Here is an 8589-nt window from a genome sequence, read left to right as displayed (position 1 = left end):
AGTACTTCCTTATAGCAGGTTTCTGTTCCGTGTTTTCTGGCTAAAAACAGATTTATCTGAATGTCCTCCGGTTAGAGACGACCAGATGACATTCCTCTCCGGCCTATCAGAGATCAACCTGCACTAGACAATGTTTGTTTTTTTCATGGGAGGAGTTTGTTTTGCATCAACGGTGTGGGTGGAGACTTCACTTCCGGACCAACGGGAAGGTTTAAAATGTGGAAAAACCTCAGTATCTACTGTTATAATATCAGGTACAGTAGTATAATATCAGGTACAGTAGTATAACATCAGGTACAGTAGTATAATATCAGGTACAGTAGTATAATATTAGTATCTACTGTTATACTATCAGGTACAGTAGTATAATATCAGGTACAGTAGTATAATATTAGTATCTACTGTTATAATATCAGGTACAGTAGTATAATATCAGGTACAGTAGTTATAATATCAGGTACAGTAGTATAATATCAGGTACAGTAGTATAATATCAGGTACAGTAGTATAACATCAGGTACAGTAGTATAATATCAGGTACAGTAGTTATAATATCAGGTACAGTAGTATAATATCAGGTACAGTAGTGTAATATCAGTATCTACTGTTATACTATCAGGTACAGTAGTATAATATCAGGTAGAGTAGTATATCATGTACAGTAGTATAATATCAGGTACAGTAGTATAACATCAGGTACAGTAGTATAATATCAGGTACAGTAGTATAATATCATGTACAGTAGTATAATATCAGGTACAGTAGTATAATATCAGGTACAGTGGTATAATATCAGGTACAGTAGTATAATACCAGGTACAGTAGTATAATATCAGGTACAGTAGTATAATACCAGGTACAGTAGTATATCATGTACAGTAGTATAATATCAAGTACACTAGTATAATATCAGGTACAGTAGTATAACATCAGGTACAGTAGTATAATACCAGGTACAGTAGTATAACATCAGGTACAGTAGTATAATATCAGGTACAGTAGTATATCATGTACAGTAGTATAATATCAAGTACAGTAGTATAATATCAGGTACAGTAGGATAATATCAGGTACAGTAGTATAATATTCAAGCAAGGGTTGCCTTCCAGAGAGTCATCAGAGATTGCAACATTCTCGGTTTAACGGAAACATCTCTCTCTCGGGAGATGTTGTCGGAATTGGTTCAGCCACTGGGCTTCTCCCTGCATCGCGTTGACAGAGATAAACCCCTCTCTGGGAAGAGGAGGTGCGGAGGTGTATGCTTCATGATTAATGACTCATGGTGTAATCATAACAACATACAGGAACTCAAGTCCTTCTGTTCGACCCGACCTAGAATTCCTTACAATCAAATGTCGGCCATTCTACCTACCAAAGAGAATTCTCGTCAGTTCTAGTCACAGCTCAAGCGAACACCAAGACGGCCCTCAAGGAACGTCACTGGACTCTATGTAACCTGGAAACCAAATATCTGGAGGCTGCATTTATTGTAGCTGGGGATTTTAAAATGACATACCCAAATCTAACTGCCTGTAGCTCAGGACCTGAAGCAAGGATATGCATATTATTGGTACCATTTGAAAGGAAACACTTTGAATTTTGTGTAAATGTGAAATTAATGTAGGAGAAAATAACACAATAGATCTGGCAAAAGGTAATACAAAGAAAAAAAAATCCATTATTTTGTACCATCATCTTTAAAATGCAAGAGAAAGGCCATAATGTATTATTCCAGCCCAGCTGCAATTTAGATTTGTACCACTAGATGGCAGCAGTGTATGTGCAAAATGTTAGACTGATCCAATGAACCATTGCATTTGTGTTCAAGATTTTGTATCAAGACTGCCCAAATGTGCCTAATTGGTTTATTAATAAGTTTTCACGTTAAAAACTGTGCACTCTCCTCAAACATGGCGAGTACATACAGGTGTCTTTGGGAAAGTATTCAGACCCCTTGACTTGTTCCACATTTTGTTACGTTACAGCCTTACTCTAAAACGGATTAAAAATACCCTCAGTCTACGCACAATACCCCATAAAGACAAAGCAAAAAACAGGTTTATAGAAATGTTTGCAAATTTATTAAAAATAGAAAACCCCCAAAATATCACATTTCCATAAGTGTTCGTGACCCTTTACTCAGTACTTTGTTGAAGCACCTTTTGGCAGCGATTACAGCCTCTAGACTTCTTGGGTTTGACGCTACAAGCTTGGCACACCTGTTTTTGGGGAGTTTCTCCCATTCTTCTCTGCAGATCCTCTCAAGGTCTGTCAGGTTGGATGGGGAGCGTCGCTGCACAGCTGTTGTCAGGTCTCTCCAGAGATGTTCATTTGGGTTCAAGTCCGGGCTCTGGCTGGGCCACTCAAGGACATTCAGAGACTTGTCCAGAAGTCATTCCTGCATTGTCTTGGGTGTGTGCTTAGGGTCATTGTCTTGTTGGAAGGTGAACCTTCGCCCCAGTCTAAAGTTCTGAGCGCTCTGGAATAGGTTTTCATCAAAGATCTCTGTTCTTTGCTCCGTTCATCTTTCCCTCGATCCTGACTAGTCTCCCAGTCCCTGCCGCTGAAAATCCCCACAGCATGATGCTGCCACCACCATGCTTCACAGTAGGGATGGTGCCAGGTTTCTTCCAGATATGACGCTTGGCATTCAGGACAACGAGTTCAATCTTGGTTTCATCAGACAAGAGAATCTTGTTTCTCGTGGTCTGAGAGTTCTTTAGGTACCTTTTGGCAAACTCCAAGCGGGTTGTCATGTGCCTTTTACTGAGGAGTGGCTTTCGTCTGGCCACTCTACCATAAAGGCCTGATTGGTGGAGTGCTGCGGCCAGCTCCAGGAAGAGTCTTGGTGGTTCCAAACTTCTTCCATTTGAGACTGATGGAGGCCACTGTGTTCTTGGGGACCTTCAATGCTGCAGACATGTTTTGGTACCCTTCTCCAGATCTGTGCCTCGACACAATCCTGTCTCAGATCTCTACGGACAATTCCTTCAACCTCATGGCTTGGTTTTTGCTCTGACGTGCACTGTCAACTGTGGCACCTTATAAAGACAGATGTGTGCCTTTCCAAATCATATCCAATCAATTGAATTTACCACAGGTGGACCTCCAATCAAGTTGTAGAAACATCTCAAGGATGATCAATGGAAACAGTATTGTGATGTCCTTATGGTGTATTGTGATGTCATTATGGGATATTGTGATGTCATTATGGGATAATGTGATGTCCATGGAAACAGGAAGCACCTGAGCTCAATTTCGAGTCTATCTATTATTTTTAATACATTGGAAAACATTTCTAAAAACCTGTTTTCGCTTTGTTATTATTGGGTATTGTGTGTAGATCGATGACAATTTGTATTTATTTAATCAATTTTCCACAAAATGTGGAAATAGTCAAGAGCTATTATGAATACTTTCTGAAGGCTCTGTACTCTATAGAGGGAGTATTGAGGAAGTTCTGAATGCTCTGTACTCTATAGAGGGAGTATTGAGGAAGTTATGAATGCTATGTACTCTATAGAGGGAGTATTGAGGAAGTTCTGAATGCTCTGTACTCTATAGAGGGAGTATTGAGGAAGTTCTGAATGCTCTGTACTCTATAGAGGGAGTATTGAGGAAGTTATGAATGCTATGTACTCTATAGAGGGAGTATTGAGGAAGTTCTGAATGCTCTGTACTCTATAGAGGGAGTATTGAGGAAGTTATGAATGCTATGTACTCTATAGAGGGAGTATTGAGGAAGTTCTGAATGCTCTGTACTCTATAGAGGGAGTATTGAGGAAGTTATGAATGCTATGTACTCTATAGAGGGAGTATTGAGGAAGTTCTGAATGCTCTGTACTCTATAGAGGGAGTATTGAGGAAGTTCTGAATGCTCTGTACTCTATAGAGGGAGTATTGAGGAAGTTCTGAATGCTCTGTACTCTATAGAGGGAGTATTGAGGAAGTTATGAATGCTCTGTACTCTATAGAGGGAGTACTGAGGAAGTTCTGAATGCTCTGTACTCTATAGAGGGAGTATTGAGGAAGTTCAGCATTACATCCTCATTGAAATTTAAAGGCAATGTTTCCGCGTAGGCCGGAGACCGCATTCACGATAAACGCTGCTCAACAGGGAATTCCCATTTTAAAATTCCTAGCTCGCAATCTGTGAGGCTTCAGCGGATTGAATAGAGCTCTTTATTTTCATACAGTTTAATCAGCTTGTTGTGTATCAGCTCTTGCTTTTGACTTCTTTAGCCAACAACGCTAGGTCACCTCTGATGTTTACCTGTCCTGATATGACTATTTTAGCCAACGCTAGGTCACCTCTGATGTTAACCTGTCCTGATATGACTCTTTTAGCCAACGTTAGGTCACCTTTGATGTTTACCTGTTCTGATGTGACTCTTTTAGCCAACGCTAGGTCACCTCTGATGAGTCACCTGTCCTCATAGAGTCGTACTCCTATCGCCTACAGTACTCCAGTCCGTCCATAGACAGAGTTGCATCTCCCCCTAGTGGATCAAAGCAGACAGTGCATCACATTCAGAATATTACGCAATAATAACTCGGGCTTGTCTTAAAAAAACAAAATGACATTGTATTGTTCCAGTACGACGTATATTTATTTACCAGACGTGATCTCAGGTGTAGTGAGATGCTTGTGTTTCTCTGTTCCAAAAGTGCAGTAAAACAATACACACAAATCCCCCACCAAAAAACATGGTTAAGAAATATCAGAAGGAACGAACATCAGAGTCCGGAATATAAATATAGTTACACTGTATGTACACAAAGATGTGGAGTAGTAGTTATATAGGATGAACTAGAATACAGTATATATATATGAAGTGGACAACAGTAGTTATATAGGATGAGCCTTAACTAGAATACAGTATATACATATGAAGTGGACAGCAGTAGTTATATAGGATGAACTAGAATACAGTATATAGATATGAAGTGGACAACAGTAGTTATATAGGATGAACTAGAATACAGTATATACATATGAAGTGGACAGCAGGATGAACCATGACTAGAATACAGTATATACATATGAAGTGGACAGCAGGATGAACCATGACTAGAATACAGTATATACATATGAAGTGGACAGCAGGATGAACCATGACTAGAATACAGTATATACATATGAAGTGGACAGCCGTAGTTATATAGGATGAACTAGAATACAGTATATACATATGTAGTGGACAGCAGTAGTTATATAGGATGAGCCTTAACTAGAATACAGTATATACATATGAAGTGGACAGCAGTAGTTATATAGGATGGACTAGAATACAGTATATACATATGAAGTGGACAGCAGGATGAACCATGACTAGAATACAGTATATACATATGAAGTGGACAGCAGGATGAACCATGACTAGAATACAGTATATACATATGAAGTGGACAGCAGGATGAACCATGACTAGAATACAGTATATACATATGAAGTGGACAGCAGGATGAACCATGACTAGAATACAGTATATACATATGAAGTGGACAGCAGGATGAACCATGACTAGAATACAGTATATACATATGAAGTGGACAGCAGGATGAACCTTGACTAGAATACAGTATATACATATGAAGTGGACAGCAGTAGTTATATAGGATGAACTAGAATACAGTATATACATATGAAGTGGACAGCAGTAGTTATATAGGATGAACTAGAATACAGTATATACATATGAAGTGGACAGCAGTAGTTATATAGGATGAACCATGACTAGAATACAGTATATACATATGAAGTGGACAGCAGTAGTTATATAGGATGAACCATGACTAGAATACAGTATATACATATGAAGTGGACAGCAGGATGAACCATGACTAGAATACAGTATATACATATGAAGTGGACAGCAGTAGTTATATAGGATGAACTAGAATACAGTATATACATATGAAGTGGACAGCAGTAGTTATAAAGGATGAACCATGACTAGAATACAGTATATACATATGAAGTGGACAGCAGGATGAACCATGACTAGAATACAGTATATACATATGAAGTGGACAACAGTAGTTATATAGAATGAACCATGACTAGAATACAGTATATACATATGAAGTGGACAGCAGGATGAACCATGACTAGAATGCAGTATATACATATGAAGTGGACAGCAGTAGTTATATAGGATGAACCATGACTAGAATACAGTATATACATATGAAGTGGACAGCAGTAGTTATATAGGATGAGCCTTAACTAGAATACAGTATATACATATGTAGTGGACAGCAGGATGAACCATGACTAGAATACAGTATATACATATGAAGTGGACAGCAGGATGAACCATGACTAGAATACAGTATATACATATGAAGTGGACAGCAGGATGAACCATGACTAGAATACAGTATATACATATGAAGTGGACAGCAGTAGTTATATAGGATGAACTAGAATACAGTATATACATATGTAGTGGACAGCAGTAGTTATATAGGATGAACTATGACTTGAATACAGTATATACATATGAAGTGGACAGCAGTAGTTATATAGGATGAACTAGAATACAGTATATACATATGAAGTGGACAGCAGTAGTTATATAGGATGAACCATGACTAGAATACAGTATATACATATGAAGTGGACAGCAGTAGTTATATAGGATGAACTAGAATACAGTATATACATATGAAGTGGACAGCAGTAGTTATATAGGATGGACTAGAATACAGTATATACATATGAAGTGGACAGCAGTAGTTATATAGGATGAACCATGACTAGAATACAGTATATACATATGAAGTGGACAGCAGTAGTTATAAAGGATGAACCATGACTATAATACAGTATATACATATGAAGTGGACAGCAGTAGTTATATAGGATGAACTAGAATACAGTATATACATATGAAGTGGACAGCAGTAGTTATATAGGATGAACTAGAATACAGTATATACATATGAAGTGGACAGCAGTAGTTATATAGGATGAACCATGACTAGAATACAGTATATACATATGAAGTGGACAGCAGGATGAACCATGACTAGAATACAGTATATACATATGAAGTGGACAGCAGGATGAACCATGACTAGAATACAGTATATACATATGAAGTGGACAGCAGGATGAACCATGACTAGAATACAGTATATACATATGAAGTGGACAGCAGTAGTTATATAGGATGAACTAGAATACAGTATATACATATGAAGTGGACAGCAGGATGAACCATGACTAGAATACAGTATATACATATGAAGTGGACAGCAGGATGAACCTTGACTAGAATACAGTATATACATATGAAGTGGACAGCAGTAGTTATATAGGATGAACCATGACTAGAATACAGTATATACATATGAAGTGGACAGCAGTAGTTATATAGGATGGACTAGAATACAGTATATACATATGAAGTGGACAGCAGTAGTTATATAGGATGAACTAGAATACAGTATATACATATGAAGTGGACAGCAGTAGTTATATAGGATGAACTATGACTAGAATACAGTATATACATATGAAGTGGACAGCAGTAGTTATATAGGATGAACTAGAATACAGTATATACATATGAAGTGGACAGCAGTAGTTATATAGGATGGACTAGAATACAGTATATACATATGAAGTGGACAGCAGTAGTTATATAGGATGAACTAGAATACAGTATATACATATGAAGTGGACAGCAGTAGTTATATAGGATGGACTAGAATACAGTATATACATATGAAGTGGACAGCAGGATGAACCATGACTAGAATAACATTGACTATAGTTCAGGGCAGGGTACTGGGGGGAGGCTAGTAACAGTGACTATAGTTCAGGGCAGGGTACTGGGGGGAGGCTAGTAACAGTGACTATAGTTCAGGGTACTGGGGGGAGGCTAGTAACAGTGACTATAGTTCAGGGTACTGGGGGGAGGCTAGTAACAGTGACTATAGTTCAGGGTACTGGGGGAGACTAGTAACAGTGACTATAGTTCAGGGTACTGGGGGGAGACTAGTAACAGTGACTATAGTTCAGGGTACTGGGGGAGACTAGTAACAGTGACTATAGTTCAGGGTACTGGGGGGAGACTAGTAACAGTGACTATAGTTCAGGGTACTGGGGGGAGACTAGTAACAGTGACTATAGTTCAGGGTACTGGGGGGAGGCTAGTAACAGTGACTATAGTTCAGGGTACTGGGGGGAGACTAGTAACAGTGACTATAGTTCAGGGTACTGGGGGAGACTAGTAACAGTGACTATAGATCAGGGTACTGGGGGGAGACTAGTAACAGTGACTATAGTTCAGGGTACTGGGGGGAGGCTAGTAACAGTGACTATAGTTCAGGGTACTGGGGGGAGACTAGTAACAGTGACTATAGTTCAGGGTACTGGGGGGAGACTAGTAACAGTGACTATAGTTCAGGGTACTGGGGGGAGGCTAGTAACAGTGACTATAGTTCAGGGTACTGGGGGGAGACTAGTAACAGTGACTATAGTTCAGGGTACTGGGGGAGGCTAGTAACAGTGACTATAGTTCAGGGTACTGGGGGAGACTAGTAACAGTGACTATAGTTCAGGGTACTGGGGGGAGA

Source organism: Oncorhynchus mykiss, unplaced genomic scaffold (genome assembly GCF_013265735.2).
Source record: "Oncorhynchus mykiss isolate Arlee unplaced genomic scaffold, USDA_OmykA_1.1 un_scaffold_246, whole genome shotgun sequence".
Taxonomy (NCBI): domain Eukaryota; kingdom Metazoa; phylum Chordata; class Actinopteri; order Salmoniformes; family Salmonidae; genus Oncorhynchus; species Oncorhynchus mykiss.
The sequence above is the reverse complement of the archived record's forward strand: the minus strand, read 5'-3'. Positions refer to the sequence as shown.